Source organism: Hyla sarda, chromosome 8, assembly GCF_029499605.1.
Source record: "Hyla sarda isolate aHylSar1 chromosome 8, aHylSar1.hap1, whole genome shotgun sequence".
Taxonomy (NCBI): domain Eukaryota; kingdom Metazoa; phylum Chordata; class Amphibia; order Anura; family Hylidae; genus Hyla; species Hyla sarda.
Genome location: NC_079196.1, coordinates 116,012,724 through 116,040,105, shown reverse-complemented (window position 1 = coordinate 116,040,105; position 27,382 = coordinate 116,012,724). Strand labels below are relative to the sequence as shown.

At 44.9% G+C, this 27,382-nt stretch overlaps 13 pseudogenes; all 13 read right to left on the bottom strand.

The window, feature by feature from the left end:
- Nucleotides 1-5,297: 5,297 nt before the first annotated feature.
- LOC130286989 (U2 spliceosomal RNA) lies at nt 5,298-5,561 on the bottom strand (annotated as a pseudogene).
- Nucleotides 5,562-7,046: 1,485 nt separating this feature from the next.
- Nucleotides 7,047-7,310, bottom strand: LOC130286988 (U2 spliceosomal RNA; annotated as a pseudogene).
- A 1,470-nt stretch (nt 7,311-8,780) lies between these two features.
- On the bottom strand, nt 8,781-9,044 carry LOC130286987 (U2 spliceosomal RNA; annotated as a pseudogene).
- Nucleotides 9,045-10,514: 1,470 nt separating this feature from the next.
- On the bottom strand, nt 10,515-10,778 carry LOC130286986 (U2 spliceosomal RNA; annotated as a pseudogene).
- A 1,470-nt stretch (nt 10,779-12,248) lies between these two features.
- On the bottom strand, nt 12,249-12,512 carry LOC130286984 (U2 spliceosomal RNA; annotated as a pseudogene).
- Nucleotides 12,513-13,982: 1,470 nt separating this feature from the next.
- On the bottom strand, nt 13,983-14,246 carry LOC130286983 (U2 spliceosomal RNA; annotated as a pseudogene).
- A 1,470-nt stretch (nt 14,247-15,716) lies between these two features.
- On the bottom strand, nt 15,717-15,980 carry LOC130286982 (U2 spliceosomal RNA; annotated as a pseudogene).
- A 1,470-nt stretch (nt 15,981-17,450) lies between these two features.
- On the bottom strand, nt 17,451-17,714 carry LOC130286981 (U2 spliceosomal RNA; annotated as a pseudogene).
- Nucleotides 17,715-19,184: 1,470 nt separating this feature from the next.
- On the bottom strand, nt 19,185-19,448 carry LOC130286979 (U2 spliceosomal RNA; annotated as a pseudogene).
- Nucleotides 19,449-20,918: 1,470 nt separating this feature from the next.
- Nucleotides 20,919-21,182, bottom strand: LOC130289868 (U2 spliceosomal RNA; annotated as a pseudogene).
- A 1,480-nt stretch (nt 21,183-22,662) lies between these two features.
- On the bottom strand, nt 22,663-22,926 carry LOC130286978 (U2 spliceosomal RNA; annotated as a pseudogene).
- A 1,492-nt stretch (nt 22,927-24,418) lies between these two features.
- On the bottom strand, nt 24,419-24,682 carry LOC130286977 (U2 spliceosomal RNA; annotated as a pseudogene).
- A 1,476-nt stretch (nt 24,683-26,158) lies between these two features.
- Nucleotides 26,159-26,422, bottom strand: LOC130286976 (U2 spliceosomal RNA; annotated as a pseudogene).
- Nucleotides 26,423-27,382: the final 960 nt, after the last annotated feature.

Here is a 27,382-nt window from a genome sequence, read left to right as displayed (position 1 = left end):
AGGTTGAGCCGTTGCTAGGGGATACGACCTGGTCACTACCGCCGCAGCAAGACCATCCCGCTTTGCGGCGGGCTCTGGTGAAAACCAGTAGTGACTTAGAACCGATCCTCTAGCACGGTCCACGCCAATCCCTCTCTGGCACAGAGGATCCACTACCTGCCAGCCGGCATCGTGACAGTAGATCCGGCCATGGATCCCGCTGAAGTTCCTCTGCCAGTTGTCGCTGACCTCACCACGGTGGTCGCCCAGCAGTCACAACAGATTGCGCAACAAGGCCAACAGCTGTCTCAACTGACTGTTATGCTACAACAGTTACTACCACAGCTCCAGCAATCATCTCCTCCGCCAGCTCCTGTACCTCCTCCGCAGCGAGTGGCCGCTTCTGGAATACGACTATCCTTGCCGGATAAATTTGATGGGGACTCTAAGTTTTGCCGTGGCTTTCTTTCCCAATGTTCATTACACTTGGAGATGATGTCGGACCAGTTCCCCACTGAAAGGTCTAAGGTGGCTTTCGTAGTCAGCCTGCTGTCTGGAAAAGCCCTGGCTTGGGCCACACCGCTCTGGGACCGCAATGACCCCGTCACTGCCTCTGTACACTCCTTCTTCTCGGAAATTCGAAGTGTCTTTGAGGAACCTGCCCGAGCCTCTTCTGCTGAGACTGCCCTGTTGAACCTGGTCCAGGGTAATTCTTCCGTTGGCGAGTATGCCGTACAGTTCCGTACCCTTGCTTCAGAATTATCCTGGAATAATGAGGCACTCTGCGCGACCTTTAAAAAAGGCCTATCCAGCAACATTAAAGATGTTCTGGCCGCACGAGAAATCCCTGCTAACCTACATGAACTCATCCATCTTGCCACTCGCATTGACATGCGTTTTTCCGAACGGCGTCAGGAGCTCCGCCAGGATATGGACTCTGTTCGCACGAGGCGTTTCTTCTCCCCGGCTCCTCTCTCCTCTGGTCCCCTGCAATCTGTTCCTGTGCCTCCCGCCGTGGAGGCTATGCAGGTCGACCGGTCTCGCCTGACACCCCAAGAGAGGACACGACGCCGCATGGAGAATCTCTGCCTGTACTGTGCTAGTACCGAACACTTCCTGAAGGATTGTCCTATCCGTCCTCCCCGCCTGGAAAGACGTTCGCTGACTCCGCACAAAGGTGAGACAGTCCTTGATGTCTACTCTGCTTCTCCACGTCTTACTGTGCCTGTGCGGATGTCTGCCTCTGCCTTCTCCTTCTCTGCTGTGGCCTTCTTGGACTCTGGATCTGCAGGAAATTTCATCTTAGCCTCTCTCGTCAACAAGTTCAACATCCCGGTGACCAGTCTCGCCAGACCCCTCTACATCAATTGTGTAAACAATGAAAGATTGGACTGTACTATACGTTTCCGCACGGAGCCCCTTCTAATGTGCATCGGATCTCATCACGAGAGGATTGAACTGTTGGTCCTCCCCAATTGCACTTCTGAAATCCTTCTTGGACTTCCCTGGCTTCAACTCCATTCCCCAATCCTGGATTGGTCCACTGGGGAGATCAAGAGTTGGGGGCCCTCTTGTTCCAAGGACTGCTTAAAACCGGTTCCCAGTAAACCTTGCCGTGTCCCTGTGCTTCCTCATGTAACCGGTCTCCCTAAGGCCTATATGGACTTTGCGGACGTTTTTTGCAAAAAACAAGCTGAGACTCTACCTCCTCACAGGCCTTATGATTGTCCCATTGACCTCCTCCCGGGCACTACTCCACCCCGGGGCAGAATCTATCCTCTGTCCGTCCCAGAGACTCTTGCCATGTCTGAATACGTCCAAGAAAATTTAAAAAAGGGCTTTATCCGTAAATCCTCCTCTCCTGCCGGAGCCGGATTTTTCTTTGTGTCCAAAAAAGATGGCTCTCTACGTCCTTGCATTGACTACCGCGGTCTTAATAAAATCACGGTTAAGAACCGCTACCCCCTACCCCTCATCTCTGAACTCTTTGATCGTCTCCAAGGTGCCCATATTTTTACCAAACTGGACTTAAGAGGTGCTTATAATCTCATCCGCATCAGAGAGGGGGATGAATGGAAAACGGCATTTAACACCAGAGATGGACACTTTGAGTATCTGGTCATGCCCTTTGGTCTATGCAACGCCCCTGCCGTCTTCCAAGACTTTGTTAATGAAATTTTTCGTGATCTACTATACTCCTGTGTTGTTGTATATCTGGACGATATCCTGATTTTTTCTGCCAATCTTGAAGAACACCGCCAGCATGTCCGTATGGTTCTTCAGAGACTTCGTGATAATCAACTCTATGCCAAAATAGAGAAATGTCTGTTTGAATGCCAATCTCTTCCTTTTCTAGGATACTTGGTCTCTGGCCAGGGACTACAAATGGACCCAGATAAACTCTCTGCCGTCTTAGATTGGCCACGCCCCTCCGGACTCCGTGCCATCCAACGTTTTTTGGGGTTCGCCAATTATTACAGGCAATTTATTCCACATTTTTCTACCATTGTGGCTCCTATTGTGGCTTTAACAAAAAAAAATGCCGATCCCAAGTCTTGGCCTCCTCAAGCGGAAGACGCCTTTAAACGACTCAAGTCTGCCTTTTCTTCGGCTCCCGTGCTCTCCAGACCTGACCCATCTAAACCCTTCCTATTGGAGGTTGATGCCTCCTCAGTGGGAGCTGGAGCTGTCCTTCTACAAAAAAACTCTTCCGGGCATGCTGTTACTTGTGGTTTTTTTTCCAGGACCTTCTCTCCGGCGGAGAGGAACTACTCCATCGGGGATCGAGAGCTTCTAGCCATTAAATTAGCACTTGAGGAATGGAGGCATCTGCTGGAGGGATCAAGATTTCCAGTTATTATTTACACCGATCACAAGAACCTCTCCTACCTCCAGTCTGCCCAACGGCTGAATCCTCGTCAGGCCAGGTGGTCTCTGTTCTTTGCCCGATTTAATTTTGAAATTCACTTTCGGCCTGCTGATAAAAACATTAGGGCCGATGCTCTCTCTCGTTCCTCAGATGCCTCTGAAATTGAACTCTCTCCTCAACACATCATTCCTCCTGACTGCCTGATTTCCACTTCTCCAGCCTCCATCAGGCAAACTCCTCCAGGAAAGACCTTTGTTTCTCCACGCCAACGCCTTGGGATCCTCAAATGGGGTCACTCCTCCCATCTCGCAGGTCATGCGGGCATCAAGAAATCTGTGCAACTCATCTCTCGCTTCTATTGGTGGCCGACTCTAGAGACTGATGTGGTGGACTTTGTGCGAGCCTGCACTATCTGTGCCCGGGATAAGACTCCTCGCCAGAAGCCCGCTGGTTTTCTTCATCCTCTACCTGTCCCCGAACAACCTTGGTCTCTGATTGGTATGGATTTTATTACTGACTTACCCCCATCCCATGGCAACACTGTTATTTGGGTGGTCGTTGATCGATTCTCCAAAATGGCACATTTCATCCCTCTTCCTGGTCTTCCTTCAGCGCCTCAGTTGGCTAAACAATTTTTTGTACACATTTTTCGTCTTCACGGGTTGCCTACACAGATCGTCTCGGATAGAGGCGTCCAATTTGTGTCTAAATTCTGGAGGGCTCTCTGTAAACAACTCAAGATTAAATTAAATTTTTCTTCTGCATACCATCCTCAATCCAATGGACAAGTAGAGAGAATTAACCAGATCTTGGGTGACTATTTACGACATTTTGTTTCCTCCCGCCAGGATGACTGGGCAGATCTTCTACCTTGGGCCGAATTCTCGTATAATTTCAGAATCTCTGAATCTTCCTCCAAATCTCCGTTTTTCGTGGTGTACGGCCGTCACCCTCTTCCCCCCCTCCCTACCCCCTTGCCCTCTGGTCTGCCCGCTGTGGATGAAATTTCTCGTGATCTTTCCACCATATGGAAAGAGACCCAAAATTCTCTCTTACAGGCTTCTTCTCGCATGAAGAGATTCGCAGATAAGAAAAGAAGAGCTCCTCCCATTTTTTCCCCTGGAGACAAGGTATGGCTCTCCGCTAAATATGTCCGTTTCCGTGTCCCGAGCTATAAGTTGGGACCACGCTATCTTGGTCCTTTTAAAGTTTTGTGTCAAATTAATCCTGTCTCTTACAAACTTCTTCTTCCTCCTTCTCTTCGTATCCCTAATGCCTTTCACGTCTCTCTTCTTAAACCTCTCATCCTCAACCGTTTTTCTCCTAAATCTGTTCCTCCCACTCCTGTTTCCGGCTCCTCGGACATCTTCTCTGTCAAAGAGATTTTGGCCTCTAAAAAGGTCAGGGGAAGAACTTTTTTTTTAGTAGATTGGGAGGGTTGTGGTCCAGAAGAGAGGTCCTGGGAACCTGAGGACAATATCCTGGACAAAAGTCTGATCCTCAGGTTCTCAGGCCCCAAGAAGAGGGGGAGACCCAAGGGGGGGGGTACTGTTACGCCGAGCGCTCCGGGTCCCCGCTCCTCCCCGGAGCGCTCGCTACACTTCCCTCACTGCAGCGCCCCGGTCGGTTCCACGGACCCGGGGCGCTGCGTTACTACCTCCGGCCGGGATGCGATTCGCGATGCGGGTAGCGCCCGCTCGCGATGCGCACCCCGGCTCCCGTACCTTACTCGCTCCCCGTCAGTTCTGTCCCGGCGCGCGCGGCCCCGCTCCCTAGGGCGCGCGCGCGCCGGGTCTTTGCGATTTAAAGGGCCACTGCACCGCTGATTGGTGCAGTGGTTCCAATTAGTGTTTACACCTGTGCACTTCCCTATATCACCTCACTTCCCCTTCACTCCCTCGCCGGATCTTGTTGCCCTAGTGCCAGTGAAAGCGTTCCTTGTGTGTTCCTTGCCTGTGATTCCAGACCTTCTGCCGTTGCCCCTGACTACGATCCTTGCTGCCTGCCCCGACCTTCTGCTACGTCCGACCTTGCTTCTGTCTACTCCCTTGTACCGCGCCTATCTTCAGCAGCCAGAGAGGTTGAGCCGTTGCTAGGGGATACGACCTGGTCACTACCGCCGCAGCAAGACCATCCCGCTTTGCGGCGGGCTCTGGTGAAAACCAGTAGTGACTTAGAACCGATCCTCTAGCACGGTCCACGCCAATCCCTCTCTGGCACAGAGGATCCACTACCTGCCAGCCGGCATCGTGACAGCTAGATTATTATTATTTAGTTTTATTTTATTTTTTTACACCAATCAGTGTGCAAACATGGTCATTAAAACGCTAAATGAATAGACGTTCATAAACCAGTCAGTGCAACTCATCATTTTGGTCTCCAATTCTCAAACTCAAATTCTCACCCACGGAGGATTAAATGAGAATCTTTCTTGTTTAACACTGGAATGGGGTGGTGCACTGTTCACTACCCGAAGATACTGCCACATCGGGTCAATGCATAGGGCGACAGAAGCAAGCTTCCAAATCAGCTCCCTTTCTCAAAAATCCATTTAATTTATGGTCCCCAGATAGGGAACGTATGTATCAGTATGTGCTCACAAGTCACCCAAGTGCAAGTATTCACACAAAAAAAAACGTGCCTCAGGATGCGATCTGTCGCAAGATCCTTTCTTTTTTTACACTTGATCTAAGCCAAAAGGCCTAGAGGGGATAACCGGGAAAGGGGTGGACCCAACCATGTCCCCTTCATGAGCACTCACATTACTCATAGGAATGGAAGGAAGGCTGGCAGCCAACCAGCCTCCCATACACTTTCTGGGTGGGTGGCAGTCAGCCACCCATACATACATAGAGCACAGGCTAAACCCACATCATCACTTAAAAAAAGGACAGGCGCCCATTGCACTCTGATGGAGCATTTAGCAATGCAATCCATAGCCTGGCTTTTGCCTGAACCCCCATCACTCCTCCTCTTGCATATAAGACAATATTTCAGATCTGCATATGAAAACAACACGCCTACCTTTGTTGCACATAGCTGCCTGCCTGTCTCTAGTTACCCCACTGGCTGTAGCTGCGTCCCTTCCGACATGGAATAACACCAACTGTAACGATAAACTGAAAATTAACAGTATAAACCTGCATCATTTTGGACTCTGGTATTTGCTGAATCCGGGTGACCTGACAATCGATGGTGGTGCCGCTGGTGATTCTGGCCTTCTTGGAATCTGTTGGGCCTATGTGTTAGCTCACACATCACTTGGGTATCCATGGTAACTACCACAACATGGTCATCTGCAGTTTACATCTAGCCCGTGGCATTGAATGGCATTTTAAAAGTGCTAAGGGTCCTGGTGCAATAATCCTCCCATGAGGATCAGCCTCAACGGCTTTGTAGATTGCACTCTTGTCAGCAACTCCATATACATTTTTTTTTCTTCATGCTTCTTTCTTCATCCTTTTTTCTTTCTGTCATTCAGACTTTCATTCATTCGATCTCTCTCACTCACTTGCTTTAACTCATTTGTTCTCACTCACTCACTCACTCACTCAATCACTCACTCACTCATTCACTCTCACTCACTCTCACTCTCTCACTCACTCGCTCACTAAGTCAGTCTCTCTCTCTCTCTCTCTTTTTCTTTTTATATATATTTTTTTCCGTCTTCTTCTTCTTCTTCTTCTTCTTCTTCTTCTTCTTCTTCAGACCCTGTCATAGCACTAATGCCTTTCCAATACCACCAGCAGATGGAGACACTCCATTGCAACATTGGTTGTGAGCAGCAGTTTCTAAAAACAAATGCCTCATGGCGGATTTCCCATCCATCAATGGATGGTAAATTTTGTTTTTATCATTCACTGACCACAGAAACCAATGCATGGTCAAGCAACAGCAATGACACACCCTTGTGTATAGGCATGAGACCCTCATGTCATTTAACAGGATTCAGCACCACCCACAAGACAGCTACCTGTCATGTCATGTCAAACCTGCACAGGTGTGCTAGATTATTATTATTTAGTTTTATTTTATTTTTTTACACCAATCAGTGTGCAAACATGGTCATTAAAACGCTAAATGAATAGACGTTCATAAACCAGTCAGTGCAACTCATCATTTTGGTCTCCAATTCTCAAACTCAAATTCTCACCCACGGAGGATTAAATGAGAATCTTTCTTGTTTAACACTGGAATGGGGTGGTGCACTGTTCACTACCCGAAGATACTGCCACATCGGGTCAATGCATAGGGCGACAGAAGCAAGCTTCCAAATCAGCTCCCTTTCTCAAAAATCCATTTAATTTATGGTCCCCAGATAGGGAACGTATGTATCAGTATGTGCTCACAAGTCACCCAAGTGCAAGTATTCACACAAAAAAAAACGTGCCTCAGGATGCGATCTGTCGCAAGATCCTTTCTTTTTTTACACTTGATCTAAGCCAAAAGGCCTAGAGGGGATAACCGGGAAAGGGGTGGACCCAACCATGTCCCCTTCATGAGCACTCACATTACTCATAGGAATGGAAGGAAGGCTGGCAGCCAACCAGCCTCCCATACACTTTCTGGGTGGGTGGCAGTCAGCCACCCATACATACATACAGCACAGGCTAAACCCACATCATCACTTAAAAAAAGGACAGGCGACCATTGCACTCTGATGGAGCATTTAGCAATGCAATCCATAGCCTGGCTTTTGCCTGAACCCCCATCACTCCTCCTCTTGCATATAAGACAATATTTCAGATCTGCATATGAAAACAACACGCCTACCTTTGTTGCACATAGCTGCCTGCCTGTCTCTAGTTACCCCACTGGCTGTAGCTGCGTCCCTTCCGACATGGAATAACACCAACTGTAACGATAAACTGAAAATTAACAGTATAAACCTGCATCATTTTGGACTCTGGTATTTGCTGAATACGGGTGACCTGACAATCGATGGTGGTGCCGCTGGTGATTCTGGCCTTCTTGGAATCTGTTGGGCCTATGTGTTAGCTCACACATCACTTGGGTATCCATGGTAACTACCACAACATGGTCATCTGCAGTTTACATCTAGCCCGTGGCATTGAATGGCATTTTAAAAGTGCTAAGGGTCCTGGTGCAATAATCCTCCCATGAGGATCAGCCTCAACGGCTTTGTAGATTGCACTCATGTCAGCAACTCCATATACATTTTTTTTTCTTCATGCTTCTTTCTTCATCCTTTTTTCTTTCTGTCATTCAGACTTTCATTCATTCGATCTCTCTCACTCACTTGCTTTAACTCATTTGTTCTCACTCACTCACTCACTCACTCAATCACTCACTCACTCATTCACTCTCACTCACTCTCACTCTCTCACTCACTCGCTCACTAAGTCAGTCTCTCTCTCTCTCTCTCTTTTTCTTTTTATATATATTTTTTTCCGTCTTCTTCTTCTTCTTCTTCTTCTTCAGACCCTGTCATAGCACTAATGCCTTTCCAATACCACCAGCAGATGGAGACACTCCATTGCAACATTGGTTGTGAGCAGCAGTTTCTAAAAACAAATGCCTCATGGCGGATTTCCCATCCATCAATGGATGGTAAATTTTGTTTTTATCATTCACTGACCACAGAAACCAATGCATGGTCAAGCAACAGCAATGACACACCCTTGTGTATAGGCATGAGACCCTCATGTCATTTAACAGGATTCAGCACCACCCACAAGACAGCTACCTGTCATGTCATGTCAAACCTGCACAGGTGTGCTAGATTATTATTATTTAGTTTTATTTGATTTTTTTACACCAATCAGTGTGCAAACATGGTCATTAAAACGCTAAACGAATAGACGTTCATAAACCAGTCAGTGCAACTCATCATTTTGGTCTCCAATTCTCAAACTCAAATTCTCACCCACGGAGGATTAAATGAGAATCTTTCTTGTTTAACACTGGAATGGGGTGGTGCACTGTTCACTACCCGAAGATACTGCCACATCGGGTCAATGCATAGGGCGACAGAAGCAAGCTTCCAAATCAGCTCCCTTTCTCAAAAATCCATTTAATTTATGGTCCCCAGATAGGGAACGTATGTATCAGTATGTGCTCACAAGTCACCCAAGTGCAAGTATTCACACAAAAAAAAACGTGCCTCAGGATGCGATCTGTCGCAAGATCCTTTCTTTTTTTACACTTGATCTAAGCCAAAAGGCCTAGAGGGGATAACCGGGAAAGGGGTGGACCCAACCATGTCCCCTTCATGAGCACTCACATTACTCATAGGAATGGAAGGAAGGCTGGCAGCCAACCAGCCTCCCATACACTTTCTGGGTGGGTGGCAGTCAGCCACCCATACATACATACAGCACAGGCTAAACCCACATCATCACTTAAAAAAAGGACAGGCGACCATTGCACTCTGATGGAGCATTTAGCAATGCAATCCATAGCCTGGCTTTTGCCTGAACCCCCATCACTCCTCCTCTTGCATATAAGACAATATTTCAGATCTGCATATGAAAACAACACGCCTACCTTTGTTGCACATAGCTGCCTGCCTGTCTCTAGTTACCCCACTGGCTGTAGCTGCGTCCCTTCCGACATGGAATAACACCAACTGTAACGATAAACTGAAAATTAACAGTATAAACCTGCATCATTTTGGACTCTGGTATTTGCTGAATCCGGGTGACCTGACAATCGATGGTGGTGCCGCTGGTGATTCTGGCCTTCTTGGAATCTGTTGGGCCTATGTGTTAGCTCACACATCACTTGGGTATCCATGGTAACTACCACAACATGGTCATCTGCAGTTTACATCTAGCCCGTGGCATTGAATGGCATTTTAAAAGTGCTAAGGGTCCTGGTGCAATAATCCTCCCATGAGGATCAGCCTCAACGGCTTTGTAGATTGCACTCATGTCAGCAACTCCATATACATTTTTTTTTCTTCATGCTTCTTTCTTCATCCTTTTTTCTTTCTGTCATTCAGACTTTCATTCATTCGATCTCTCTCACTCACTTGCTTTAACTCATTTGTTCTCACTCACTCACTCACTCACTCAATCACTCACTCACTCATTCACTCTCACTCACTCTCACTCTCTCACTCACTCGCTCACTAAGTCAGTCTCTCTCTCTCTCTCTCTTTTTCTTTTTATATATATTTTTTTCCGTCTTCTTCTTCTTCTTCTTCTTCTTCAGACCCTGTCATAGCACTAATGCCTTTCCAATACCACCAGCAGATGGAGACACTCCATTGCAACATTGGTTGTGAGCAGCAGTTTCTAAAAACAAATGCCTCATGGCGGATTTCCCATCCATCAATGGATGGTAAATTTTGTTTTTATCATTCACTGACCACAGAAACCAATGCATGGTCAAGCAACAGCAATGACACACCCTTGTGTATAGGCATGAGACCCTCATGTCATTTAACAGGATTCAGCACCACCCACAAGACAGCTACCTGTCATGTCATGTCAAACCTGCACAGGTGTGCTAGATTATTATTATTTAGTTTTATTTTATTTTTTTACACCAATCAGTGTGCAAACATGGTCATTAAAACGCTAAATGAATAGACGTTCATAAACCAGTCAGTGCAACTCATCATTTTGGTCTCCAATTCTCAAACTCAAATTCTCACCCACGGAGGATTAAATGAGAATCTTTCTTGTTTAACACTGGAATGGGGTGGTGCACTGTTCACTACCCGAAGATACTGCCACATCGGGTCAATGCATAGGGCGACAGAAGCAAGCTTCCAAATCAGCTCCCTTTCTCAAAAATCCATTTAATTTATGGTCCCCAGATAGGGAACGTATGTATCAGTATGTGCTCACAAGTCACCCAAGTGCAAGTATTCACACAAAAAAAAACGTGCCTCAGGATGCGATCTGTCGCAAGATCCTTTCTTTTTTTACACTTGATCTAAGCCAAAAGGCCTAGAGGGGATAACCGGGAAAGGGGTGGACCCAACCATGTCCCCTTCATGAGCACTCACATTACTCATAGGAATGGAAGGAAGGCTGGCAGCCAACCAGCCTCCCATACACTTTCTGGGTGGGTGGCAGTCAGCCACCCATACATACATACAGCACAGGCTAAACCCACATCATCACTTAAAAAAAGGACAGGCGACCATTGCACTCTGATGGAGCATTTAGCAATGCAATCCATAGCCTGGCTTTTGCCTGAACCCCCATCACTCCTCCTCTTGCATATAAGACAATATTTCAGATCTGCATATGAAAACAACACGCCTACCTTTGTTGCACATAGCTGCCTGCCTGTCTCTAGTTACCCCACTGGCTGTAGCTGCGTCCCTTCCGACATGGAATAACACCAACTGTAACGATAAACTGAAAATTAACAGTATAAACCTGCATCATTTTGGACTCTGGTATTTGCTGAATACGGGTGACCTGACAATCGATGGTGGTGCCGCTGGTGATTCTGGCCTTCTTGGAATCTGTTGGGCCTATGTGTTAGCTCACACATCACTTGGGTATCCATGGTAACTACCACAACATGGTCATCTGCAGTTTACATCTAGCCCGTGGCATTGAATGGCATTTTAAAAGTGCTAAGGGTCCTGGTGCAATAATCCTCCCATGAGGATCAGCCTCAACGGCTTTGTAGATTGCACTCATGTCAGCAACTCCATATACATTTTTTTTTCTTCATGCTTCTTTCTTCATCCTTTTTTCTTTCTGTCATTCAGACTTTCATTCATTCGATCTCTCTCACTCACTTGCTTTAACTCATTTGTTCTCACTCACTCACTCACTCACTCAATCACTCACTCACTCATTCACTCTCACTCACTCTCACTCTCTCACTCACTCGCTCACTAAGTCAGTCTCTCTCTCTCTCTCTCTTTTTCTTTTTATATATATTTTTTTCCGTCTTCTTCTTCTTCTTCTTCTTCTTCAGACCCTGTCATAGCACTAATGCCTTTCCAATACCACCAGCAGATGGAGACACTCCATTGCAACATTGGTTGTGAGCAGCAGTTTCTAAAAACAAATGCCTCATGGCGGATTTCCCATCCATCAATGGATGGTAAATTTTGTTTTTATCATTCACTGACCACAGAAACCAATGCATGGTCAAGCAACAGCAATGACACACCCTTGTGTATAGGCATGAGACCCTCATGTCATTTAACAGGATTCAGCACCACCCACAAGACAGCTACCTGTCATGTCATGTCAAACCTGCACAGGTGTGCTAGATTATTATTATTTAGTTTTATTTTATTTTTTTACACCAATCAGTGTGCAAACATGGTCATTAAAACGCTAAATGAATAGACGTTCATAAACCAGTCAGTGCAACTCATCATTTTGGTCTCCAATTCTCAAACTCAAATTCTCACCCACGGAGGATTAAATGAGAATCTTTCTTGTTTAACACTGGAATGGGGTGGTGCACTGTTCACTACCCGAAGATACTGCCACATCGGGTCAATGCATAGGGCGACAGAAGCAAGCTTCCAAATCAGCTCCCTTTCTCAAAAATCCATTTAATTTATGGTCCCCAGATAGGGAACGTATGTATCAGTATGTGCTCACAAGTCACCCAAGTGCAAGTATTCACACAAAAAAAAACGTGCCTCAGGATGCGATCTGTCGCAAGATCCTTTCTTTTTTTACACTTGATCTAAGCCAAAAGGCCTAGAGGGGATAACCGGGAAAGGGGTGGACCCAACCATGTCCCCTTCATGAGCACTCACATTACTCATAGGAATGGAAGGAAGGCTGGCAGCCAACCAGCCTCCCATACACTTTCTGGGTGGGTGGCAGTCAGCCACCCATACATACATACAGCACAGGCTAAACCCACATCATCACTTAAAAAAAGGACAGGCGACCATTGCACTCTGATGGAGCATTTAGCAATGCAATCCATAGCCTGGCTTTTGCCTGAACCCCCATCACTCCTCCTCTTGCATATAAGACAATATTTCAGATCTGCATATGAAAACAACACGCCTACCTTTGTTGCACATAGCTGCCTGCCTGTCTCTAGTTACCCCACTGGCTGTAGCTGCGTCCCTTCCGACATGGAATAACACCAACTGTAACGATAAACTGAAAATTAACAGTATAAACCTGCATCATTTTGGACTCTGGTATTTGCTGAATACGGGTGACCTGACAATCGATGGTGGTGCCGCTGGTGATTCTGGCCTTCTTGGAATCTGTTGGGCCTATGTGTTAGCTCACACATCACTTGGGTATCCATGGTAACTACCACAACATGGTCATCTGCAGTTTACATCTAGCCCGTGGCATTGAATGGCATTTTAAAAGTGCTAAGGGTCCTGGTGCAATAATCCTCCCATGAGGATCAGCCTCAACGGCTTTGTAGATTGCACTCATGTCAGCAACTCCATATACATTTTTTTTTCTTCATGCTTCTTTCTTCATCCTTTTTTCTTTCTGTCATTCAGACTTTCATTCATTCGATCTCTCTCACTCACTTGCTTTAACTCATTTGTTCTCACTCACTCACTCACTCACTCAATCACTCACTCACTCATTCACTCTCACTCACTCTCACTCTCTCACTCACTCGCTCACTAAGTCAGTCTCTCTCTCTCTCTCTCTTTTTCTTTTTATATATATTTTTTTCCGTCTTCTTCTTCTTCTTCTTCTTCTTCAGACCCTGTCATAGCACTAATGCCTTTCCAATACCACCAGCAGATGGAGACACTCCATTGCAACATTGGTTGTGAGCAGCAGTTTCTAAAAACAAATGCCTCATGGCGGATTTCCCATCCATCAATGGATGGTAAATTTTGTTTTTATCATTCACTGACCACAGAAACCAATGCATGGTCAAGCAACAGCAATGACACACCCTTGTGTATAGGCATGAGACCCTCATGTCATTTAACAGGATTCAGCACCACCCACAAGACAGCTACCTGTCATGTCATGTCAAACCTGCACAGGTGTGCTAGATTATTATTATTTAGTTTTATTTGATTTTTTTACACCAATCAGTGTGCAAACATGGTCATTAAAACGCTAAACGAATAGACGTTCATAAACCAGTCAGTGCAACTCATCATTTTGGTCTCCAATTCTCAAACTCAAATTCTCACCCACGGAGGATTAAATGAGAATCTTTCTTGTTTAACACTGGAATGGGGTGGTGCACTGTTCACTACCCGAAGATACTGCCACATCGGGTCAATGCATAGGGCGACAGAAGCAAGCTTCCAAATCAGCTCCCTTTCTCAAAAATCCATTTAATTTATGGTCCCCAGATAGGGAACGTATGTATCAGTATGTGCTCACAAGTCACCCAAGTGCAAGTATTCACACAAAAAAAAACGTGCCTCAGGATGCGATCTGTCGCAAGATCCTTTCTTTTTTTACACTTGATCTAAGCCAAAAGGCCTAGAGGGGATAACCGGGAAAGGGGTGGACCCAACCATGTCCCCTTCATGAGCACTCACATTACTCATAGGAATGGAAGGAAGGCTGGCAGCCAACCAGCCTCCCATACACTTTCTGGGTGGGTGGCAGTCAGCCACCCATACATACATACAGCACAGGCTAAACCCACATCATCACTTAAAAAAAGGACAGGCGACCATTGCACTCTGATGGAGCATTTAGCAATGCAATCCATAGCCTGGCTTTTGCCTGAACCCCCATCACTCCTCCTCTTGCATATAAGACAATATTTCAGATCTGCATATGAAAACAACACGCCTACCTTTGTTGCACATAGCTGCCTGCCTGTCTCTAGTTACCCCACTGGCTGTAGCTGCGTCCCTTCCGACATGGAATAACACCAACTGTAACGATAAACTGAAAATTAACAGTATAAACCTGCATCATTTTGGACTCTGGTATTTGCTGAATCCGGGTGACCTGACAATCGATGGTGGTGCCGCTGGTGATTCTGGCCTTCTTGGAATCTGTTGGGCCTATGTGTTAGCTCACACATCACTTGGGTATCCATGGTAACTACCACAACATGGTCATCTGCAGTTTACATCTAGCCCGTGGCATTGAATGGCATTTTAAAAGTGCTAAGGGTCCTGGTGCAATAATCCTCCCATGAGGATCAGCCTCAACGGCTTTGTAGATTGCACTCATGTCAGCAACTCCATATACATTTTTTTTTCTTCATGCTTCTTTCTTCATCCTTTTTTCTTTCTGTCATTCAGACTTTCATTCATTCGATCTCTCTCACTCACTTGCTTTAACTCATTTGTTCTCACTCACTCACTCACTCACTCAATCACTCACTCACTCATTCACTCTCACTCACTCTCACTCTCTCACTCACTCGCTCACTAAGTCAGTCTCTCTCTCTCTCTCTCTTTTTCTTTTTATATATATTTTTTTCCGTCTTCTTCTTCTTCTTCTTCTTCTTCAGACCCTGTCATAGCACTAATGCCTTTCCAATACCACCAGCAGATGGAGACACTCCATTGCAACATTGGTTGTGAGCAGCAGTTTCTAAAAACAAATGCCTCATGGCGGATTTCCCATCCATCAATGGATGGTAAATTTTGTTTTTATCATTCACTGACCACAGAAACCAATGCATGGTCAAGCAACAGCAATGACACACCCTTGTGTATAGGCATGAGACCCTCATGTCATTTAACAGGATTCAGCACCACCCACAAGACAGCTACCTGTCATGTCATGTCAAACCTGCACAGGTGTGCTAGATTATTATTATTTAGTTTTATTTTATTTTTTTACACCAATCAGTGTGCAAACATGGTCATTAAAACGCTAAATGAATAGACGTTCATAAACCAGTCAGTGCAACTCATCATTTTGGTCTCCAATTCTCAAACTCAAATTCTCACCCACGGAGGATTAAATGAGAATCTTTCTTGTTTAACACTGGAATGGGGTGGTGCACTGTTCACTACCCGAAGATACTGCCACATCGGGTCAATGCATAGGGCGACAGAAGCAAGCTTCCAAATCAGCTCCCTTTCTCAAAAATCCATTTAATTTATGGTCCCCAGATAGGGAACGTATGTATCAGTATGTGCTCACAAGTCACCCAAGTGCAAGTATTCACACAAAAAAAAACGTGCCTCAGGATGCGATCTGTCGCAAGATCCTTTCTTTTTTTACACTTGATCTAAGCCAAAAGGCCTAGAGGGGATAACCGGGAAAGGGGTGGACCCAACCATGTCCCCTTCATGAGCACTCACATTACTCATAGGAATGGAAGGAAGGCTGGCAGCCAACCAGCCTCCCATACACTTTCTGGGTGGGTGGCAGTCAGCCACCCATACATACATACAGCACAGGCTAAACCCACATCATCACTTAAAAAAAGGACAGGCGACCATTGCACTCTGATGGAGCATTTAGCAATGCAATCCATAGCCTGGCTTTTGCCTGAACCCCCATCACTCCTCCTCTTGCATATAAGACAATATTTCAGATCTGCATATGAAAACAACACGCCTACCTTTGTTGCACATAGCTGCCTGCCTGTCTCTAGTTACCCCACTGGCTGTAGCTGCGTCCCTTCCGACATGGAATAACACCAACTGTAACGATAAACTGAAAATTAACAGTATAAACCTGCATCATTTTGGACTCTGGTATTTGCTGAATACGGGTGACCTGACAATCGATGGTGGTGCCGCTGGTGATTCTGGCCTTCTTGGAATCTGTTGGGCCTATGTGTTAGCTCACACATCACTTGGGTATCCATGGTAACTACCACAACATGGTCATCTGCAGTTTACATCTAGCCCGTGGCATTGAATGGCATTTTAAAAGTGCTAAGGGTCCTGGTGCAATAATCCTCCCATGAGGATCAGCCTCAACGGCTTTGTAGATTGCACTCATGTCAGCAACTCCATATACATTTTTTTTTCTTCATGCTTCTTTCTTCATCCTTTTTTCTTTCTGTCATTCAGACTTTCATTCATTCGATCTCTCTCACTCACTTGCTTTAACTCATTTGTTCTCACTCACTCACTCACTCACTCAATCACTCACTCACTCATTCACTCTCACTCACTCTCACTCTCTCACTCACTCGCTCACTAAGTCAGTCTCTCTCTCTCTCTCTCTTTTTCTTTTTATATATATTTTTTTCCGTCTTCTTCTTCTTCTTCTTCTTCTTCAGACCCTGTCATAGCACTAATGCCTTTCCAATACCACCAGCAGATGGAGACACTCCATTGCAACATTGGTTGTGAGCAGCAGTTTCTAAAAACAAATGCCTCATGGCGGATTTCCCATCCATCAATGGATGGTAAATTTTGTTTTTATCATTCACTGACCACAGAAACCAATGCATGGTCAAGCAACAGCAATGACACACCCTTGTGTATAGGCATGAGACCCTCATGTCATTTAACAGGATTCAGCACCACCCACAAGACAGCTACCTGTCATGTCATGTCAAACCTGCACAGGTGTGCTAGATTATTATTATTTAGTTTTATTTGATTTTTTTACACCAATCAGTGTGCAAACATGGTCATTAAAACGCTAAACGAATAGACGTTCATAAACCAGTCAGTGCAACTCATCATTTTGGTCTCCAATTCTCAAACTCAAATTCTCACCCACGGAGGATTAAATGAGAATCTTTCTTGTTTAACACTGGAATGGGGTGGTGCACTGTTCACTACCCGAAGATACTGCCACATCGGGTCAATGCATAGGGCGACAGAAGCAAGCTTCCAAATCAGCTCCCTTTCTCAAAAATCCATTTAATTTATGGTCCCCAGATAGGGAACGTATGTATCAGTATGTGCTCACAAGTCACCCAAGTGCAAGTATTCACACAAAAAAAAACGTGCCTCAGGATGCGATCTGTCGCAAGATCCTTTCTTTTTTTACACTTGATCTAAGCCAAAAGGCCTAGAGGGGATAACCGGGAAAGGGGTGGACCCAACCATGTCCCCTTCATGAGCACTCACATTACTCATAGGAATGGAAGGAAGGCTGGCAGCCAACCAGCCTCCCATACACTTTCTGGGTGGGTGGCAGTCAGCCACCCATACATACATACAGCACAGGCTAAACCCACATCATCACTTAAAAAAAGGACAGGCGACCATTGCACTCTGATGGAGCATTTAGCAATGCAATCCATAGCCTGGCTTTTGCCTGAACCCCCATCACTCCTCCTCTTGCATATAAGACAATATTTCAGATCTGCATATGAAAACAACACGCCTACCTTTGTTGCACATAGCTGCCTGCCTGTCTCTAGTTACCCCACTGGCTGTAGCTGCGTCCCTTCCGACATGGAATAACACCAACTGTAACGATAAACTGAAAATTAACAGTATAAACCTGCATCATTTTGGACTCTGGTATTTGCTGAATCCGGGTGACCTGACAATCGATGGTGGTGCCGCTGGTGATTCTGGCCTTCTTGGAATCTGTTGGGCCTATGTGTTAGCTCACACATCACTTGGGTATCCATGGTAACTACCACAACATGGTCATCTGCAGTTTACATCTAGCCCGTGGCATTGAATGGCATTTTAAAAGTGCTAAGGGTCCTGGTGCAATAATCCTCCCATGAGGATCAGCCTCAACGGCTTTGTAGATTGCACTCATGTCAGCAACTCCATATACATTTTTTTTTCTTCATGCTTCTTTCTTCATCCTTTTTTCTTTCTGTCATTCAGACTTTCATTCATTCGATCTCTCTCACTCACTTGCTTTAACTCATTTGTTCTCACTCACTCACTCACTCACTCAATCACTCACTCACTCATTCACTCTCACTCACTCTCACTCTCTCACTCACTCGCTCACTAAGTCAGTCTCTCTCTCTCTCTCTCTTTTTCTTTTTATATATATTTTTTTCCGTCTTCTTCTTCTTCTTCTTCTTCTTCAGACCCTGTCATAGCACTAATGCCTTTCCAATACCACCAGCAGATGGAGACACTCCATTGCAACATTGGTTGTGAGCAGCAGTTTCTAAAAACAAATGCCTCATGGCGGATTTCCCATCCATCAATGGATGGTAAATTTTGTTTTTATCATTCACTGACCACAGAAACCAATGCATGGTCAAGCAACAGCAATGACACACCCTTGTGTATAGGCATGAGACCCTCATGTCATTTAACAGGATTCAGCACCACCCACAAGACAGCTACCTGTCATGTCATGTCAAACCTGCACAGGTGTGCTAGATTATTATTATTTAGTTTTATTTTATTTTTTTACACCAATCAGTGTGCAAACATGGTCATTAAAACGCTAAATGAATAGACGTTCATAAACCAGTCAGTGCAACTCATCATTTTGGTCTCCAATTCTCAAACTCAAATTCTCACCCACGGAGGATTAAATGAGAATCTTTCTTGTTTAACACTGGAATGGGGTGGTGCACTGTTCACTACCCGAAGATACTGCCACATCGGGTCAATGCATAGGGCGACAGAAGCAAGCTTCCAAATCAGCTCCCTTTCTCAAAAATCCATTTAATTTATGGTCCCCAGATAGGGAACGTATGTATCAGTATGTGCTCACAAGTCACCCAAGTGCAAGTATTCACACAAAAAAAAACGTGCCTCAGGATGCGATCTGTCGCAAGATCCTTTCTTTTTTTACACTTGATCTAAGCCAAAAGGCCTAGAGGGGATAACCGGGAAAGGGGTGGACCCAACCATGTCCCCTTCATGAGCACTCACATTACTCATAGGAATGGAAGGAAGGCTGGCAGCCAACCAGCCTCCCATACACTTTCTGGGTGGGTGGCAGTCAGCCACCCATACATACATACAGCACAGGCTAAACCCACATCATCACTTAAAAAAAGGACAGGCGACCATTGCACTCTGATGGAGCATTTAGCAATGCAATCCATAGCCTGGCTTTTGCCTGAACCCCCATCACTCCTCCTCTTGCATATAAGACAATATTTCAGATCTGCATATGAAAACAACACGCCTACCTTTGTTGCACATAGCTGCCTGCCTGTCTCTAGTTACCCCACTGGCTGTAGCTGCGTCCCTTCCGACATGGAATAACACCAACTGTAACGATAAACTGAAAATTAACAGTATAAACCTGCATCATTTTGGACTCTGGTATTTGCTGAATCCGGGTGACCTGACAATCGATGGTGGTGCCGCTGGTGATTCTGGCCTTCTTGGAATCTGTTGGGCCTATGTGTTAGCTCACACATCACTTGGGTATCCATGGTAACTACCACAACATGGTCATCTGCAGTTTACATCTAGCCCGTGGCATTGAATGGCATTTTAAAAGTGCTAAGGGTCCTGGTGCAATAATCCTCCCATGAGGATCAGCCTCAACGGCTTTGTAGATTGCACTCATGTCAGCAACTCCATATACATTTTTTTTTCTTCATGCTTCTTTCTTCATCCTTTTTTCTTTCTGTCATTCAGACTTTCATTCATTCGATCTCTCTCACTCACTTGCTTTAACTCATTTGTTCTCACTCACTCACTCACTCACTCAATCACTCACTCACTCATTCACTCTCACTCACTCTCACTCTCTCACTCACTCGCTCACTAAGTCAGTCTCTCTCTCTCTCTCTCTTTTTCTTTTTATATATATTTTTTTCCGTCTTCTTCTTCTTCTTCTTCTTCTTCAGACCCTGTCATAGCACTAATGCCTTTCCAATACCACCAGCAGATGGAGACACTCCATTGCAACATTGGTTGTGAGCAGCAGTTTCTAAAAACAAATGCCTCATGGCGGATTTCCCATCCATCAATGGATGGTAAATTTTGTTTTTATCATTCACTGACCACAGAAACCAATGCATGGTCAAGCAACAGCAATGACACACCCTTGTGTATAGGCATGAGACCCTCATGTCATTTAACAGGATTCAGCACCACCCACAAGACAGCTACCTGTCATGTCATGTCAAACCTGCACAGGTGTGCTAGATTATTATTATTTAGTTTTATTTTATTTTTTTACACCAATCAGTGTGCAAACATGGTCATTAAAACGCTAAATGAATAGACGTTCATAAACCAGTCAGTGCAACTCATCATTTTGGTCTCCAATTCTCAAACTCAAATTCTCACCCACGGAGGATTAAATGAGAATCTTTCTTGTTTAACACTGGAATGGGGTGGTGCACTGTTCACTACCCGAAGATACTGCCACATCGGGTCAATGCATAGGGCGACAGAAGCAAGCTTCCAAATCAGCTCCCTTTCTCAAAAATCCATTTAATTTATGGTCCCCAGATAGGGAACGTATGTATCAGTATGTGCTCACAAGTCACCCAAGTGCAAGTATTCACACAAAAAAAAACGTGCCTCAGGATGCGATCTGTCGCAAGATCCTTTCTTTTTTTACACTTGATCTAAGCCAAAAGGTCTAGAGGGGATAACCGGGAAAGGGGTGGACCCAACCATGTCCCCTTCATGAGCACTCACATTACTCATAGGAATGGAAGGAAGGCTGGCAGCCAACCAGCCTCCCATACACTTTCTGGGTGGGTGGCAGTCAGCCACCCATACATACATACAGCACAGGCTAAACCCACATCATCACTTAAAAAAAGGACAGGCGACCATTGCACTCTGATGGAGCATTTAGCAATGCAATCCATAGCCTGGCTTTTGCCTGAACCCCCATCACTCCTCCTCTTGCATATAAGACAATATTTCAGATCTGCATATGAAAACAACACGCCTACCTTTGTTGCACATAGCTGCCTGCCTGTCTCTAGTTACCCCACTGGCTGTAGCTGCGTCCCTTCCGACATGGAATAACACCAACTGTAACGATAAACTGAAAATTAACAGTATAAACCTGCATCATTTTGGACTCTGGTATTTGCTGAATCCGGGTGACCTGACAATCGATGGTGGTGCCGCTGGTGATTCTGGCCTTCTTGGAATCTGTTGGGCCTATGTGTTAGCTCACACATCACTTGGGTATCCATGGTAACTACCACAACATGGTCATCTGCAGTTTACATCTAGCCCGTGGCATTGAATGGCATTTTAAAAGTGCTAAGGGTCCTGGTGCAATAATCCTCCCATGAGGATCAGCCTCAACGGCTTTGTAGATTGCACTCATGTCAGCAACTCCATATACATTTTTTTTTCTTCATGCTTCTTTCTTCATCCTTTTTTCTTTCTGTCATTCAGACTTTCATTCATTCGATCTCTCTCACTCACTTGCTTTAACTCATTTGTTCTCACTCACTCACTCACTCACTCACTCAATCACTCACTCACTCATTCACTCTCACTCACTCTCACTCTCTCACTCACTCGCTCACTAAGTCAGTCTCTCTCTCTCTCTCTCTTTTTCTTTTTATATATATTTTTTTCCGTCTTCTTCTTCTTCTTCTTCTTCTTCTTCTTCAGACCCTGTCATAGCACTAATGCCTTTCCAATACCACCAGCAGATGGAGACACTCCATTGCAACATTGGTTGTGAGCAGCAGTTTCTAAAAACAAATGCCTCATGGCGGATTTCCCATCCATCAATGGATGGTAAATTTTGTTTTTATCATTCACTGACCACAGAAACCAATGCATGGCCAAGCAACAGCAATGACACACCCTTGTGTATAGGCATGAGACCCTCATGTCATTTAACAGGATTCAGCACCACCCACAAGACAGCTACCTGTCATGTCATGTCAAACCTGCACAGGTGTGCTAGATTATTATTATTTAGTTTTATTTTATTTTTTTACACCAATCAGTGTGCAAACATGGTCATTAAAACGCTAAATGAATAGACGTTCATAAACCAGTCAGTGCAACTCATCATTTTGGTCTCCAATTCTCAAACTCAAATTCTCACCCACGGAGGATTAAATGAGAATCTTTCTTGTTTAACACTGGAATGGGGTGGTGCACTGTTCACTACCCGAAGATACTGCCACATCGGGTCAATGCATAGGGCGACAGAAGCAAGCTTCCAAATCAGCTCCCTTTCTCAAAAATCCATTTAATTTATGGTCCCCAGATAGGGAACGTATGTATCAGTATGTGCTCACAAGTCACCCAAGTGCAAGTATTCACACAAAAAAAAACGTGCCTCAGGATGCGATCTGTCGCAAGATCCTTTCTTTTTTTACACTTGATCTAAGCCAAAAGGCCTAGAGGGGATAACCGGGAAAGGGGTGGACCCAACCATGTCCCCTTCATGAGCACTCACATTACTCATAGGAATGGAAGGAAGGCTGGCAGCCAACCAGCCTCCCATACACTTTCTGGGTGGGTGGCAGTCAGCCACCCATACATACATACAGCACAGGCTAAACCCACATCATCACTTAAAAAAAGGACAGGCGACCATTGCACTCTGATGGAGCATTTAGCAATGCAATCCATAGCCTGGCTTTTGCCTGAACCCCCATCACTCCTCCTCTTGCATATAAGACAATATTTCAGATCTGCATATGAAAACAACACGCCTACCTTTGTTGCACATAGCTGCCTGCCTGTCTCTAGTTACCCCACTGGCTGTAGCTGCGTCCCTTCCGACATGGAATAACACCAACTGTAACGATAAACTGAAAATTAACAGTATAAACCTGCATCATTTTGGACTCTGGTATTTGCTGAATCTGGGTGACCTGACAATCGATGGTGGTGCCGCTGGTGATTCTGGCCTTCTTGGAATCTGTTGGGCCTATGTGTTAGCTCACACATCACTTGGGTATCCATGGTAACTACCACAACATGGTCATCTGCAGTTTACATCTAGCCCGTGGCATTGAATGGCATTTTAAAAGTGCTAAGGGTCCTGGTGCAATAATCCTCCCATGAGGATCAGCCTCAACGGCTTTGTAGATTGCACTCATGTCAGCAACTCCATATACATTTTTTTTTCTTCATGCTTCTTTCTTCATCCTTTTTTCTTTCTGTCATTCAGACTTTCATTCATTCGATCTCTCTCACTCACTTGCTTTAACTCATTTGTTCTCACTCACTCACTCACTCACTCACTCAATCACTCACTCACTCATTCACTCTCACTCACTCTCACTCTCTCACTCACTCGCTCACTAAGTCAGTCTCTCTCTCTCTCTCTCTTTTTCTTTTTATATATATTTTTTTCCGTCTTCTTCTTCTTCTTCTTCTTCTTCTTCTTCTTCTTCTTCTTCAGACCCTGTCATAGCACTAATGCCTTTCCAATACCACCAGCAGATGGAGACACTCCATTGCAACATTGGTTGTGAGCAGCAGTTTCTAAAAACAAATGCCTCATGGCGGATTTCCCATCCATCAATGGATGGTAAATTTAGTTTTTATCATTCACTGACCACAGAAACCAATGCATGGTCAAGCAACAGCAATGACACACCCTTGTGTATAGGCATGAGACCCTCATGTCATTTAACAGGATTCAGCACCACCCACAAGACAGCTACCTGTCATGTCATGTCAAACCTGCACAGGTGTGCTAGATTATTATTATTTAGTTTTATTTTATTTTTTTACACCAATCAGTGTGCAAACATGGTCATTAAAACGCTAAATGAATAGACGTTCATAAACCAGTCAGTGCAACTCATCATTTTGGTCTCCAATTCTCAAACTCAAATTCTCACCCACGGAGGATTAAATGAGAATCTTTCTTGTTTAACACTGGAATGGGGTGGTGCACTGTTCACTACCCGAAGATACTGCCACATCGGGTCAATGCATAGGGCGACAGAAGCAAGCTTCCAAATCAGCTCCCTTTCTCAAAAATCCATTTAATTTATGGTCCCCAGATAGGGAACGTATGTATCAGTATGTGCTCACAAGTCACCCAAGTGCAAGTATTCACACAAAAAAAAACGTGCCTCAGGATGCGATCTGTCGCAAGATCCTTTCTTTTTTTACACTTGATCTAAGCCAAAAGGCCTAGAGGGGATAACCGGGAAAGGGGTGGACCCAACCATGTCCCCTTCATGAGCACTCACATTACTCATAGGAATGGAAGGAAGGCTGGCAGCCAACCAGCCTCCCATACACTTTCTGGGTGGGTGGCAGTCAGCCACCCATACATACATACAGCACAGGCTAAACCCACATCATCACTTAAAAAAAGGACAGGCGACCATTGCACTCTGATGGAGCATTTAGCAATGCAATCCATAGCCTGGCTTTTGCCTGAACCCCCATCACTCCTCCTCTTGCATATAAGACAATATTTCAGATCTGCATATGAAAACAACACGCCTACCTTTGTTGCACATAGCTGCCTGCCTGTCTCTAGTTACCCCACTGGCTGTAGCTGCGTCCCTTCCGACATGGAATAACACCAACTGTAACGATAAACTGAAAATTAACAGTATAAACCTGCATCATTTTGGACTCTGGTATTTGCTGAATCCGGGTGACCTGACAATCGATGGTGGTGCCGCTGGTGATTCTGGCCTTCTTGGAATCTGTTGGGCCTATGTGTTAGCTCACACATCACTTGGGTATCCATGGTAACTACCACAACATGGTCATCTGCAGTTTACATCTAGCCCGTGGCATTGAATGGCATTTTAAAAGTGCTAAGGGTCCTGGTGCAATAATCCTCCCATGAGGATCAGCCTCAACGGCTTTGTAGATTGCACTCATGTCAGCAACTCCATATACATTTTTTTTTCTTCATGCTTCTTTCTTCATCCTTTTTTCTTTCTGTCATTCAGACTTTCATTCATTCGATCTCTCTCACTCACTTGCTTTAACTCATTTGTTCTCACTCACTCACTCACTCACTCAATCACTCACTCACTCATTCACTCTCACTCACTCTCACTCTCTCACTCACTCGCTCACTAAGTCAGTCTCTCTCTCTCTCTCTCTTTTTCTTTTTATATATATTTTTTTCCGTCTTCTTCTTCTTCTTCTTCTTCTTCTTCTTCAGACCCTGTCATAGCACTAATGCCTTTCCAATACCACCAGCAGATGGAGACACTCCATTGCAACATTGGTTGTGAGCAGCAGTTTCTAAAAACAAATGCCTCATGGCGGATTTCCCATCCATCAATGGATGGTAAATTTTGTTTTTATCATTCACTGACCACAGAAACCAATGCATGGCCAAGCAACAGCAATGACACACCCTTGTGTATAGGCATGAGACCCTCATGTCATTTAACAGGATTCAGCACCACCCACAAGACAGCTACCTGTCATGTCATGTCAAACCTGCACAGGTGTGCTAGATTATTATTATTTAGTTTTATTTTATTTTTTTACACCAATCAGTGTGCAAACATGGTCATTAAAACGCTAAATGAATAGACGTTCATAAACCAGTCAGTGCAACTCATCATTTTGGTCTCCAATTCTCAAACTCAAATTCTCACCCACGGAGGATTAAATGAGAATCTTTCTTGTTTAACACTGGAATGGGGTGGTGCACTGTTCACTACCCGAAGATACTGCCACATCGGGTCAATGCATAGGGCGACAGAAGCAAGCTTCCAAATCAGCTCCCTTTCTCAAAAATCCATTTAATTTATGGTCCCCAGATAGGGAACGTATGTATCAGTATGTGCTCACAAGTCACCCAAGTGCAAGTATTCACACAAAAAAAAACGTGCCTCAGGATGCGATCTGTCGCAAGATCCTTTCTTTTTTTACACTTGATCTAAGCCAAAAGGCCTAGAGGGGATAACCGGGAAAGGGGTGGACCCAACCATGTCCCCTTCATGAGCACTCACATTACTCATAGGAATGGAAGGAAGGCTGGCAGCCAACCAGCCTCCCATACACTTTCTGGGTGGGTGGCAGTCAGCCACCCATACATACATACAGCACAGGCTAAACCCACATCATCACTTAAAAAAAGGACAGGCGACCATTGCACTCTGATGGAGCATTTAGCAATGCAATCCATAGCCTGGCTTTTGCCTGAACCCCCATCACTCCTCCTCTTGCATATAAGACAATATTTCAGATCTGCATATGAAAACAACACGCCTACCTTTGTTGCACATAGCTGCCTGCCTGTCTCTAGTTACCCCACTGGCTGTAGCTGCGTCCCTTCCGACATGGAATAACACCAACTGTAACGATAAACTGAAAATTAACAGTATAAACCTGCATCATTTTGGACTCTGGTATTTGCTGAATCTGGGTGACCTGACAATCGATGGTGGTGCCGCTGGTGATTCTGGCCTTCTTGGAATCTGTTGGGCCTATGTGTTAGCTCACACATCACTTGGGTATCCATGGTAACTACCACAACATGGTCATCTGCAGTTTACATCTAGCCCGTGGCATTGAATGGCATTTTAAAAGTGCTAAGGGTCCTGGTGCAATAATCCTCCCATGAGGATCAGCCTCAACGGCTTTGTAGATTGCACTCATGTCAGCAACTCCATATACATTTTTTTTTCTTCATGCTTCTTTCTTCATCCTTTTTTCTTTCTGTCATTCAGACTTTCATTCATTCGATCTCTCTCACTCACTTGCTTTAACTCATTTGTTCTCACTCACTCACTCACTCACTCACTCACTCAATCACTCACTCACTCATTCACTCTCACTCACTCTCACTCTCTCACTCACTCGCTCACTAAGTCAGTCTCTCTCTCTCTCTCTCTTTTTCTTTTTATATATATTTTTTTCCG